Source organism: Nipponia nippon, unplaced genomic scaffold (genome assembly GCF_047370975.1).
Source record: "Nipponia nippon isolate SJK-2023a ecotype South Korea unplaced genomic scaffold, ASM4737097v1 scaffold_28, whole genome shotgun sequence".
Classification (NCBI taxonomy): domain Eukaryota; kingdom Metazoa; phylum Chordata; class Aves; order Pelecaniformes; family Threskiornithidae; genus Nipponia; species Nipponia nippon.
In genome coordinates, this window is record NW_028262345.1 from 6,696,075 (window position 1) to 6,709,012 (window position 12,938).

At 45.9% G+C, this 12,938-nt stretch overlaps 1 protein-coding gene across 1 annotated transcript in view; it reads right to left on the minus strand.

The window, feature by feature from the left end:
• Nucleotides 1–12,669, minus strand: part of DRD2 (dopamine receptor D2) — a 31,062-nt gene extending 18,393 nt beyond the window's left edge. The window contains exon 1 of the mRNA XM_009472258.2: nt 12,210–12,669. The gene's annotated coding sequence lies outside the window, so the exon portion shown is untranslated. The remainder of the gene's footprint in view (nt 1–12,209) is intronic.
• Between the last annotated feature and the right edge of the window lie 269 nt (nt 12,670–12,938).

The following is a 12,938-nucleotide window of genomic DNA, read 5'->3' on the forward strand; positions in this document are numbered from 1 at the left end:
TTTTACCTGTTTGGTGTTCACTGTACGTTTTGGTGCTTGGCTTTTGAAGCGTATAACTTTATTGGAATGCAGAAACAGATTGTGTTAATTCCTTAGTTGTATAAATCTTTTGTTTTCTTCCCTCCAGTCAGGCTTGCTGTGTTTATGCAGCACCTAGCACAAGGATATTTCAGCTCTGAGTCCTTCAGCCATGCTTTATTAAAAGTAAATAATAATAATTCAGATTGAGGGGATCAAATATTTGCCTTCCACTTATGTCATCTAACATTCATTTAGCATCTGCTCTTTTCATTGCCGCTCCTATCACTAAGCTTGTTTGCAAAAATTTTTGCCAAAAGAAGTGAATTCCGGGGGAAAGGAGAGCTCTTTTTTCCTTTCCCGTTCCCCTTGCCTGCCCTTCTCTCACTTTTTCTTAGGTTTTGTGGGTGCCCCGAATCACATATGACTAACGTTTGCCATGAAATCCTTTTTAATAGATCCTTTGTAGAAGATTTGATGAAGATGTGTCAGTCAGCACGACATTCGCGTGACTCCTCCTTGCTCTAAGTGCCGCTTCCCTGTATTTGAAACTTCAAGATAACCTTAGGCGAATTACTGTCCTGTCCCTCATGGCGAACGAGTACAAATACAGGCTACAATCAGCAGAGGGGAGGCCAGGAGGCTCTGTGTATTCGTCCTAGACAAATCAGCCAGTGCTCCTCAAATTTCAAATCCTAACGATCTTTAATCATTTAATCCCTGACCCAAATCGGCTCCCCTGTTCAGCTTAAATCCCACCTCTGTCATCTTTGCAAGCAAACTGCAAGTAGAAGGACATGTCTCTAGTTCTGGGCCTATCCTTTTACATCTCCTCCCACAGAGTGGGCATTCAGCCATAGAGGAACCGGGGTAGATCATCAGCTCCTGTAAATCAGCGCCTGTTGTTGTGGCCGTAGCGCTGGAAAGGACTTGGAGAGCCAGGTGGCTCCTGCTCTGCTCCGTGGCCATTCCATGACAAGGGTTTGTCTGAACTTCTCGATTTAACCTTCTTGAACATCTTCCAGATACGCAAAACGGTTCCTTAACTTTTATATATGCACTATATATCTCCTCTCCAACTTGTCTTTCCATTCTAATGCTGTTGCATCGTGTCCCCTCTTTGTTCAATTACTCACGGAGGCAGAAATTCAGACGCAGCAGGTCTCTTTCCCTGTTACTTGTGATACGAAAGCTCACGTTCTTGGAAGAATGGTTGCTCCTAGGCATGATTTTCTTCCCAATGGGAATTTTGTCGTGATTTCAAATGGATTTGTCCCTCAGATTGTGTAGCAGAGGTAGCTTATGTATTTGGATCTCAAGCAGACACGTGGGAAAGAGCCACGTGCAATATTTCAAATAAAACGCGCTGGAGAATGCATGGGAACCAATTATATAAAAAAGCAGAGTGTAAATTTTGCAGAGCGTGAGCTTGCAGAGAGTTATCCGCTTGCCGTTGGAGCCCCAACAGAACCCTTTTCCTGGTGCCATTCACATTTCAGAGGCTGGGGGAATTCACAGCAAGTCCTCCTGTGGTGACGGTGCAGTGACTCCTCGCTCACACTCCTCTCTTCCCGGAGGTACCCGAGGACAGCCGCTCCCCTTTGAACATACAGCAGGGAAGCAGCCTAAGAAGGAGCCAGGCATCTTTTCCCCCCAGCCTTTTGGCTGAGCTAACGGAAGATGCAATGTGACAAGAAGTGTCACATGTGATCAGATAACCCCATACGATGCCGATGTTGCCCCCGCCTGACTCACCATCAAATCCCTCGCTGAGATCGCGAGAGTCAAGCACTCCCTCGTGCTCCTGCTGTAGCAAGCCAGCATCTGCGCTCTCGGCACCCCGTGCCCACCTTGCTCCACAGCTGTGCCCTGATCTGCTTCTCATGGAGCCAGAGGGGAGGAAGAGAAACTGGCCTTCATCCTGCCGGTGTTGGAGGACAGGATTTTCAAACCTGTCTAAAGAAATCGAGTGTTTGTTCCTACTTGCTTTTACTTGTTGAAGCTCCTCAGCGTTCTACATAGGCCGCCTGGTTCTGGTTGCTAGTTTTTGAACCCTTCACCGATTGAGCGATTTCAGTGGGTTTTATCCTGGTTTCCTAAAGAAAGGTGCTCATCTGGTTCCACTGCGGGGGGGCGGAAGAGCTGGTTGTGCATTTGGGGCGTATGTTTTTCTCTGCCTGGCCTTTGGAACCGTTTGGCTGATGTCAAACAAGCTTCCTAAGAGCAGAGGGGTCTTACACTGCACGTTAAGTTCTCCCGCGTTTTGTGAAATTTGATGGGGGAAGGAGAAGACGGCCATCTCGTCGTGTCTCTCCAAAGACCTCAGAGAGTCCGCGTGGGTGATTCAACCACCAGGAAAGCAGGTGTTTTGCTTCCATCCTCTGTGGTACAACTTGTTTTCTGGGTGAATGCGTGGCTATTTTGCTTTGTCCTGAGCGAAGATGTTAGAAAAGCCGTTTAAGGTTTTATCTGTCCTGCCTGCTTTTGCTAGGCAGAAGGCACTAAACTGAACTACTACCATAGGCCTTCATTAAAACTCAGGCAAGCTCATTAGCATTCTGAAGTCTAACTCCAGCAGACGTGCGGATCACAGCCTAAGACTGGTCTCGCAGGTCTCCAGCCTGTTGCTAGAGCATCCTTTGCTCTGTTGATGGTTTGGGGCTGATTCTTCAGTGGGGGAGCAGGACCTGTTAATCTGACAGCTGGCAGAAGCCTTGAAAAGGCATATCTTTCCCCCCGTACTCCACAGGACTTGTTGCTAGCATCACTGACAAATCCCTAGCCAGGGGAAAAGGTTATTCAGAGCTTCAGTGCTCGAGAGATGATCAGTTTTTTGAATGATTTGAGTCATTTCAGTTTCAAAATTGCAGAAAAGTCTGCTTGGTCAGAGGAGAGAGCTGTTGTAAGTGGGAGCGGGTTACAGGACTTCTTACTACACTGGCTACCTCCCGTGAGAGGCCAGCACAGACTAGCTGGTTACGTTTGGACTAGTAGCCTGGGTAAATTCTGCCATGGCCGTCGCTGCATGAACACTACATCTGGTTTTAAACACAGAAGGGGCTCTGGGGGGGTGCTGCAAAACTCAGGACAAGGAATGAGTGAAACGCTGCTTGTGTTTCATGGGTTTCAGTGGAGCGGAGCCACTTTGGGGAGGCCAGCCGACTACCAGGGCTTCTGCCTGTGTTTCTCCAGCTCTGTCTTAGCCCTGGGATCGCTGCGCGCATTCAGCAGCTGCTCGCCTAAGACTTACCTGTTGACTTTCACGCTGTCAGCAAAACTTTCACCCTGCTGTGAGGCATTAGTATACAGAAGGCTTTAGTATACAAAACACAGCCATTTCGCCCTGCGAAGTTTGTAAACTAAATTCACAAAACGAGCAACAAGAGAGGACGAGCAAGGAAATATTGTTGCTCTTGTCGTCTGTATTGCAGTAAAAGCCAGGCCCCCCGGGAAGGGCTCCAGCTTCCCTCTGCAAACACTAAGAGGTTTGCAACACCAGCGGCGGCTTGGCTTGCTCGCAGAATTGATCGGCCCCAGCACCCTTGGCCTGCAGCCCAAGAAGCCTCCGGATTTACTGGCTGAGGTTACAAGTGGAAGCGGTGAATATTGTTTGCACTGGCAGCTTCTCCAGTGGAGTTTATCTGGGCTCAGTTGTCAGGTATAGTCAAAAAAATCCTGCAACTGCGAAAGCTGTAGAGAAGTACCAGCTCTGGCTGGCAGGACCCCTTTCCCGCAGCGTGCGCATCTAGCACCTAACACAGCAAATGCTTCATCTGGGGCTTTTCAGTGCGGCCGTTGCCTGCAATGTCCGTAATGAACCCAATTCATAAATCCAGTAGTCTGGACCTGCTCCAGTTATGAATTCCGTATTACTTCCATATTCCTTTAATCCACAAAGTCATTAACAGAGCTCCAGAAAGTCGTGAATATTTCTACCCTGTTTGGCGGGGAGCAGATACTCTTTCAGATGAAACGTTGCAAGGAGCCACTAATGTTTTTAATTACGGAGAGCTAGGTGCAAGTTACTGTGAAAGCTAAGGCAGGACTAAATCCAGTGCTGTCTTCAGTGGCTGTTTAATTCATCAGCAGCATAAATAAGGGGGTGCAGAAGACTAAAAGCAAAATGTGCATGATCTAAACCCGTGCCCTACTTGCTGAAGGCGAAACAAGCACAAAAGTCCAAGGAAAAGCTCCAGCAGGCACTGGCCTTTCTCTTCCTCAAAGAAGGGCATTGTAGCAGCGCAGAGGCGAGTTGTCCTCTTTCATATGCTCATCCCACAGACACGGGTCCCCTTCTTGAGCCTCTGGTTCGCTCCAGGAAACGAAAAATTACCGTCTGTAAGTGACGTGATTTGCTGCTGTAAATCAGGGGTTGCTGCTGTTGTCTGCGACTTGAATTTTTTCACTCACATCAAAACCAGATGCATTCTTAGTGGTCAAGGCGTTGCCACACCTGACGTGTTAAGGATGTCTTCAGAATAATATCTTTGGGGCGGACACTGAATGCTGATAGAAATGTATCTTCTGCACAAACTTAGTAATTGCTTCGCTTTAACGTTTCCTTTGCGCGTTCTTTTTCTAAAGTATGTTTATTGTCTCTACAAACAATGTCTCTTATGCTAAGGTTTTGTGGGCATGATTCTGAGGCCTTCCGAATCAGAAACTCAACAGTAAACTGAATTCAAAACGTAGCCCCAAAGGATCTTAACTTTATTATTGACCCTTTTTGTCATTTTCTGTTACTGTTGTAATTTCCTAATCGATTCTTCCTTCACACTGAGGGAAAAAAATCTACAGATAAATAAAAGTAACACTCGGAAAGGACGACAAAGGAAACTGGAAAGGGACAGACATCATACGTAGACAAACATCCTCCTACATAAGGAATAATCGCACCTCGTCATTGCATGGATTTCTCCTTTTATTAGTAAAACGTCTTTCAAAGGAAATGCATGTGCTTGTGCTCTAGAAAGAATATTTGGCCTTTACTGGTGGTGTGGAACAAGGGAAGGGTAAAATGCCAGTGGCAGAAATGATCTCTCTTCCAGGAACGCTAGCCTCTGTCAGAAGCTCTGAACCCAGAACTTTTGCAGCTAAGCAAAATGTGTTAGTGAAGAAATTATTGAATTTGTACGGGGCGGGGGAGGGGGGGGAGGAAGAAAACTTGTGAGAAAAGCAGTTACTTGCTGCAAACTACTGATTCGGTTCAGCTTTCAATGGAAATAGTTTTGGCCATGAAGTTTTCCGCTAGCCCTAGTTCTTACAGCCCTCCAGAACCGATGTTGCGATTTGGGACGTTTTAAGAGAGTGCTGCCTCTTGCCACCAAATTTGCTCTATATGCACGCTTTCTTTTGCAACAAGGATAGTAAAATTCTCCCAATTTCCTCAGATCTTGCTGAAAAGACCTCTGTGCCAACCGAGCTCTCACGACGCTGTGGTCGTGATTCTCAGTGTGACACCTTACCCTGGGAAGTATTCACCGATTCCTCTGACTGTTCGCAATACAAACTATACTGCGCACGCCACAGGCTCTTTTAGAACACAAGGGGCCAGGACAGGTCTGGGGAAGACTTTATGTGACTGACCCATGCAACCCTTAGCAATCCACAGTTGTGTAAAGCTGATGTTATTTACTTAAGCCAGCGAGCGATGTGCTGCTAGTTCAATACCCGGTCTTGTGTCCCTGAGAGCCTGACCCAGCTCCCAGGGCTGTCCCCGAGAGCCTGCCTGCCTTGCAATTTGAATGTATTAGCCTGCTCTCGTATGATCCGTGCTCAGAACTCTCTGTAGGCAGAACTCCAATGCCCAGTACTCACTGACAGATAAGAAGGAAGCCCTGTAGTTATTAATAGATGTTTTCAGCTCAGCTTCTTCAAAGGGCCGTGCAGACACTTTGAGCTATAGCCGGGCTAACAGCCAGCGATGTGGCTGCAAGCTGCATGTCACTAAATGTGCTTGATGTTTACTCTCGGCCCTCGTCTTCCGTCTGGAAATAGATCCACACCCAGGGATCCCTTCCACCTGCCACCTCTGTCTGTAGCAGTTGCCCCAGTGCTGTCCTTGGAAATACTGAGGTCTACTTTACAACTATTTGCAAGGCTTGAGGAAAAGACTGCTCTTTCAGTCTAGTTTTCTAGAGAGGGAAAACCGGAGGACACCTAAAGCTTCACTGGCACCTTTGTGTGCAGCTGTAAAATAATAATAACAACTGTAATGCTTTAATAACCTCGTGTTCCACTAGCAGAGGTCTAGAATCGCCAGTCATGGATCACCACCGACTTGAGACGCGTGCTTTACAAACGAAAACAAACCAATAATGCGGACATGTAGGAATCTTTACTAGCATGGGGATTCTGATGTTGACTTTTTGATTGCCTAGTTAGTAAGACAATGAAAACCCCCTAACTATTACTGTTGGTTTGCCATTAAGAAAGTGCAAATAAGGAACTCACACGTGCCTAGCCCCTTCACTCAGAGTCGTGGTGGGCTAAAGCGTTCCTGTGCAATCACAAAGACGTTTTTAAAGCATCCATAACTTCAGGGGGATGATAAATGATTCATGTACTGGGATCGGGGTGATTCTTGCTGTTTAATCATATATATGGCGGGGGGGGGGGTGGAGTGATGTTTCTATTTTTAATGCTTTTTAAATTAATAAGATCTTTATAATTGTAGCTTTTTGAGCACGGGTGACTAAAATTTGACTCCTAAATCTGTGTGTAAATGTCTAAAGGAAAGCAGGCTGGCTGGAGGCACCCTGTTCTCTCTGTTGTGGGAGAGCGCTAGACTCCCAGGCATGGAGATGTAACGCAAAGGTATTCTTGCCTGGAGTGGTCACCAGAGAAAACAGATAAAAAGGTTAGAAATCTAACTTCAGGCTTCAGTAACACTGTAGGTAATCACATTTTTCTGGACTGTCATACAAACGTGCAAAAGCTCGACGTATGCAGATACAGAGGTAACTGGAGGTCAGAAGAGTGCCTGTTGCAGACGGAATCTTAATTTGCTAGAACTCCAAATTGCCCGAGCTATCTAAATAGCGTTTGAGGCGAGGACTCGGTTTAGACAAGTAATTTGCAAGGTGTAATACCTTAGGTAATAACTTTAACTTTTCTGATATACTGTCTCAGCTGCAGCGTTCAGGGGAGCAGGATTCAAAAACCTGAGACATCGCTGAAGAGTTCATTTTACCATAAAGCTGCAAATTGCGCAGCGCGTTCTCAATAGTGTTGATTTTGCTGATACATCGCCAGCGTTAGCAGTTGGCAACCTGAGGCAGTAAGCAAAATCAGATACGTGTATTTATCAACTAATAAGTGTGTTTCCAGCTCCTGGGCCATCTCGGACAGAAACAGCTGAGGCTACGGAGCCTGAAATTTGGGATAAATAACGGAACACCTACAGAAAGGGAGAGGCGAGTCAAAATGAACGTTAACTGCAGAGGGTGCCCAGTCGCAGCGGATTTCACTTACTTCAGCAGGACTGGATTGCACTCTGACTAGCTTTCCCCAGACAGCAGTGCACAGGTTCGGTATGTTTATTTAGCTGCGTTAGAAATTTGAAGTGCGGACGTCATTGTGATCATCCAGGCCTACCTACAGGGCTTAACACTGTGTTCTATTATTGACTGCTTTTATTGCTCCTGACAGTCTCTCTCTTTTTCTCCAGTGCCACATAACACATAAGGCTGCATTTACATTTTCTGAATGGACTAATCACGGTTCTCTGCTTTGATAAAGAATGTGCAGCCTCCCACATAACCACATGGAAAGCAACAGGGAAGAGTAAACCAGAAATAAACCCGTTCTAGGGGGCTGAGAGAAAAATACCCACCGAGATAATTGGGAGGGACGTACAGAGAAGCAGCAACCGAACACACAGTCACATCGTAAAAAAAATTATAATGCTAAAAATATCCGGGTGAAGGACAGCAAGAGAAAACATGATTGAAGCGGAACAATTGGTAGAGGAGTTAATGCTTATTAGCAATCATTTTAGATTGAATATAGGTTGGTTTTGTAACAGCACAAGGAATGATGCATTTGACAGGACTTAAACAACTGCCTCCCCCTTTCCCAAGAATCTAGTTAGCAGCACCCTGGCACAAACCGATCAGTCTCGGTGCTCCTAAAGAGCTAGCCAAAGCAAACGCGCTTACTGAAAGTTTTTATTATTTGTAACATGCAGTGAAGTTACGTCGCAAACAAATCTTTCGAAATCTTTCCTCCCTGTGTTCCAAGCCCGAATATGTTTTAACATTTAGCCTACTGTATTTTCTCCTGTAGCCTTAAAAGAATAACCCTGAGAGGTCAGGCAAAGTTCAGCCCGTCCCGTGTCTTTTCGCCAATGGTATCCAAAAGCTATGGCCTAGGCAAGAGCGTAAGGACGGAGCAAGGGTGTATGATGTTTTTCTCGTGCTCTCCCATCATCCAACTGTTTGCATCTCGGATATTTACCCAGCCGGTGTGGTTTCTATGCGTTTATTAACGATCAGCGGACTTCTTTCCCTTGGAATTGAAATTGCCTAGTGTCCCCTTGCACCTAGGTCAACAACATTTCGGAACACTTAGCATCCAGACATCCTGTGGCAAGAAGCTTTACAGCTAAATTACACGTCATGTGAACATGCTCCCTGTCCTGTTTCTCCTGGCACTGAAATACCAGCTATGTGGATGTGAGAAAGCAAACGCTCGTTTCCAGCTTCCCTGAGTGTTCAGAAGAAATTCATGCACAGAGAGCGAAATTGAAAAAGAGATGTTAGGAACGTATTGTAAGGTTCACGAGCCAAATCGATCTGATTCATATCTGAAGAGCTACAAACACTCGTGCATTTGAAGATAAGCATCTTTCAAAGTTTCTTGTTGTTTTAGAGAATTTGTATGTAATATTTGTCAAAGAATATGGCTAGTGAGAAAAAGGGTGCGGCTAGCACAAGGGTGTTAAGACAAGCAAGCAAATGCTTTGTAGAAACAGAACATAGGGCTTGGAAGTTCGTTCCGCGGCTTCTTTCACATGGTGGAAATAGCAGTGTCCAAAGTTTTCCAAGTAATATGAAATTCTGCTTTCTTTTGGAGGAAGCTTGATTTTTGTTTATGTCCAAATACTCACTGCAGTTTCAGAGGCAGCTTCAGAAGAGAGTTCCGTATAATGCCTTGGGTGCCAAGGACGAGAAAGCCTAGGGGTAAGTCAGTTCATACCTGGTCCTCAAGGGGTTTGCAGTCACAGGGCAATTTGGCTGTTACATAGTGCAGACCTTCGTCTGCCCGGTAGGATTAAAACAACCCATTCAGCAGAAAGGGTTTTTAAAATAAGACAACGCCTTGTGAGGGTTTTTTTTTTATCCAGTGATGAACACAGAGGCATACCAGGTAATTATACTTTCTAAGGGTGAATTGTACCGTGGAAGAGCAATTCTCTGTGGCATTTTGAGATGCACCAAAATGTGAGTGTTATAAGCTCAAATTTGAATTCCAAAGTTTAAGTAAACAGAGAGCGGGAGGGTGGAGATTTGCTGCTTTAACACAAAGGACAGATTGTAGAAGAGCACACGGGAAATCGTACTCGATGTGCTAGGCCTTTCTGTCGCTTTGAGGGGGCTTATCCTGGTCACAGGTCCTCACCGGTCTGTGCCATTGCTCAGACCTTTCGACCTAGCTGCAGAACGCTGCTGTTCTGTTCCAGTTGCGTTTACCAGCACGTTTGTAACTTGTGTTATCAACTGACCGGCGCCTTGAGCCTCTGCCGTGGCAGTAACAGCCCGAGTCTGCCAGCCTGAGGGAGCATGAGGAAGAATACACTGAACCAGCAATGAAGTGCCATTAAAGGAAAAGCTGAGTATTTTCCCCAGGCGGGTGTCTTATACTTCAGCAAAGCTGGAAAAGATTAAAGTGCAATCTTTGTGCTTGCTGCCTTGCATGCAAGCAGTGCATGCAGAGTGAGTGGATGTCAAGCTGTGATTCCCTTGTGAGAGGAGCGCACATGTATAAATCACCTTTGCTTTGCAGATTTCTGTGGTTGTAACCTACTCGCTTCAGTGGGCTTCATGGTGATTTGGGATGGGGTTGTGGGAGGAGTATCAGGACAGGCATGATGGACGCTGTGTGACCGCTTGTCTAATCTAAGTTGTGACCTAGCTTTTCGCGCAGAGCCTGAAAGTGACACAGAGGCAAAATGTGAAGGAAAAAGGAAGCTGTTTGGTTCTGGTTACGATCCGTGTAAGCTACAATATAACCTATGCTATTAACCCAGCCTCACCTGGCTTTTGAGGCTTCACATGCTTCTCTCTATAAGTCTGAAGCGTGTGCTTTTGCTTCATAAATGCTACAGTGTACCAAGTTGAAGCTCTTTTTTATGCACACGCAATCTCAATGCACGCGTGCCTATGGAAGTTATATGCAAATGGAACAGCGTGGCAGATTTTACAGAGTGGATTTATGTACGTGTAACTGCATGAAATGCATTTGGGTGGCATTTTGTGATACACGGCAACGTGGGTGAACGTAAGGCAGTTCACTTAATTCGTGTCAGGTAACTGCTCTGTCGCTATCATTAGAAATATTAAGGGAAAAAGCAGGCCCCAAGCTCACATCTTTGTAATTCTGCTGACGTATAGTTATTCCTCCTGATGTTACCGTTTCAAACGGTCAGGAGATTTGAAGTCTGCCCTTCTCTTTCTTTCTCTCTCCATCTTATTGGCCTGTCGTGCCATACACCGGCTATCTGTGTAAGCAAAAGATAATCACGTGGTACATAAACCAGTGCTTTTACAAAAACTCTCTTCAGAAGTATGGGAAGTAAAGAGTAAAGGTTCTACTGTAACAGAATTTCTGTAGTATGAAAAAAGTTAAATGGAAAAAAAATAACCGAAGCTACAGAGGCAGTGCTGTTTACGCTTCTTTGATGGAGTTAGCAATATTGTCAATTGACTTTTTTTTCTAGATTGCTACAAGCAATTCATGGATTTTTACTTTGAAAGAAAGAAAAAACAGTAAGCACGGGATTATGAGTTCTTAAGACCGTTGTGTAGTTAAAGAAGATCAATTACAGGAAACACTGAACATGTAAGAGATATAACCCATGCTATTTTGCAGTGAATTGCACGTGTAACCTATTTGACCGGTTATATTATGATCTTGTGGATGGTTATTTAGAAAACTTGTTTTTCTTTTTGACTTTGAACTCTACTTGAAGAACAGTGATTCATGCTCCAGATGCTGTTAGCTCTGTGGCTCCATGCTTTGCATGTGGGAAAGTCAGGCTGAGAGAGACTTGAGAATTAACGTGAGAGGATGTGTTATATGTGTAGAAACCACCTACAGTCAACAACTTTGAACAAAAATACTTCAGCACTCAACAGGACCCAACGCAACCCTCCAGCCCGCTTCCCTGCCCTAAATCCCTGTTCCACTGGTTTCAAAAAGCCAGCCGAAAGATATAACTGAAGGGTGATGGAAAAATATTAAGATACAAACAGGAACAATTCAGACTTCCTTCACGCCACAGAGGTCACTGTAAACCTTGCACAAAATCTACTTGCAGCGTTCAGAGGAGTATTTCTGAAAGATTGCCTTCCAGGGGAAGGGTGACAGATCTCCCATCCTTCACTGGCAAAGATTGTTCAACATCAAGACTGGTGCTGAGAAGGAAATTTTAAGGGACGCAAGTTTTGCCATATGTAAAAAAGATGAGTGTCGTAAGAGAAAAAAATAGTGTTTTTCCCTCAAACTGTTTGAACAGTCTCATTCTTTAGGGAGATGGAATGTACCTACATTATATCCTATCTACACATCCTCCTCCTACAGTTTTCTCTGTCACTCTATTTCCATTGTGTCTGTGTGAGAGCAATGTTAAGCATCGAACTTCTATAAATTGATCCCAGCTTCTTAGCAACTCTAAATGCCTCTTTAGCATTTAATAACACTTGTTTATTGGTTTGCGGTTAGTGTTTCAGAAGAAAAAATGAAGACGGTTTGCGTTTTTAAATTTGAGAACTCGCTTTCACCTACTCTATTTCAGAAGAGAACAGCTTAATGCATCATTGCTCTAATGACAAATATTTTCTTTTTCTACTGTCTTTATTTACACTGCTAGGCAGTGGCGATTACAGCAGCTACTGCTCTCTCTATTCCCTCACCGGGATATTCACAACGTTTGTATTTCTTGAAGAAAAGCACCGACGCGTATCTCTTACCTTCAAGCCATACGAACGCCTCGAGCAGGGGCGGCGGCACTGCGTGTCAAATATATCCAAACCACCACAACTCTCCACCGTGGCTTTTCTCCAGCTCTCCCAGGCTTTCAAGCAGACTTTTGGTATTCGGTACTCAGGCACAGGCAGAGGAGCAAAAAGAAAAAAAAATCACCTGCCTGACCCCTGCAGACTGGGACTCGTGCAGGTGAAACTTGCTGTGGTTAGCCCCAAGCTGAGCTAGCAACTGCTAGAACTTCGAGAGCTCGGGGAGCGTATTAGCTTCCTTAGGGAGGCGGCGATTTCGGAGCAAAGCTCTCCTGCAGTAATTCGCTGTCCGTTTCTTTCAGCGCTTCTCTGGGTGGAAAAGCAGCAGCTCCGTCTCCATTTCCCAGAGCCCAGATTTGGCTAGCTGGTAATCAGAGCCGCCCCTTCCTCCCACGACGAGATCCCGACAACCTGTTTCCACTACCGCTCCCTTCGCTGGCCGCGGGCTGCGATTTCCCGCAGCGCTTCCCTTTCTGCCTCGCCTGCTGGGGGGGGGCAAAGTTTCCTCCCCCGAATCCCACCGACTCACGCCGGGGGGAGCACTCGCTCCCCGGGGGTGGTGGGCGGCTCCGCTGCCCCGGGGCGGAGGGACGAGGTCCTGCGGGCGGCGGGCGCGGACGGCAGCTTCAGCACCGGGAGCCGGACAGCGCCGGAGCGGGGCGGAGCGCGGCCCCGGGGCCCCGG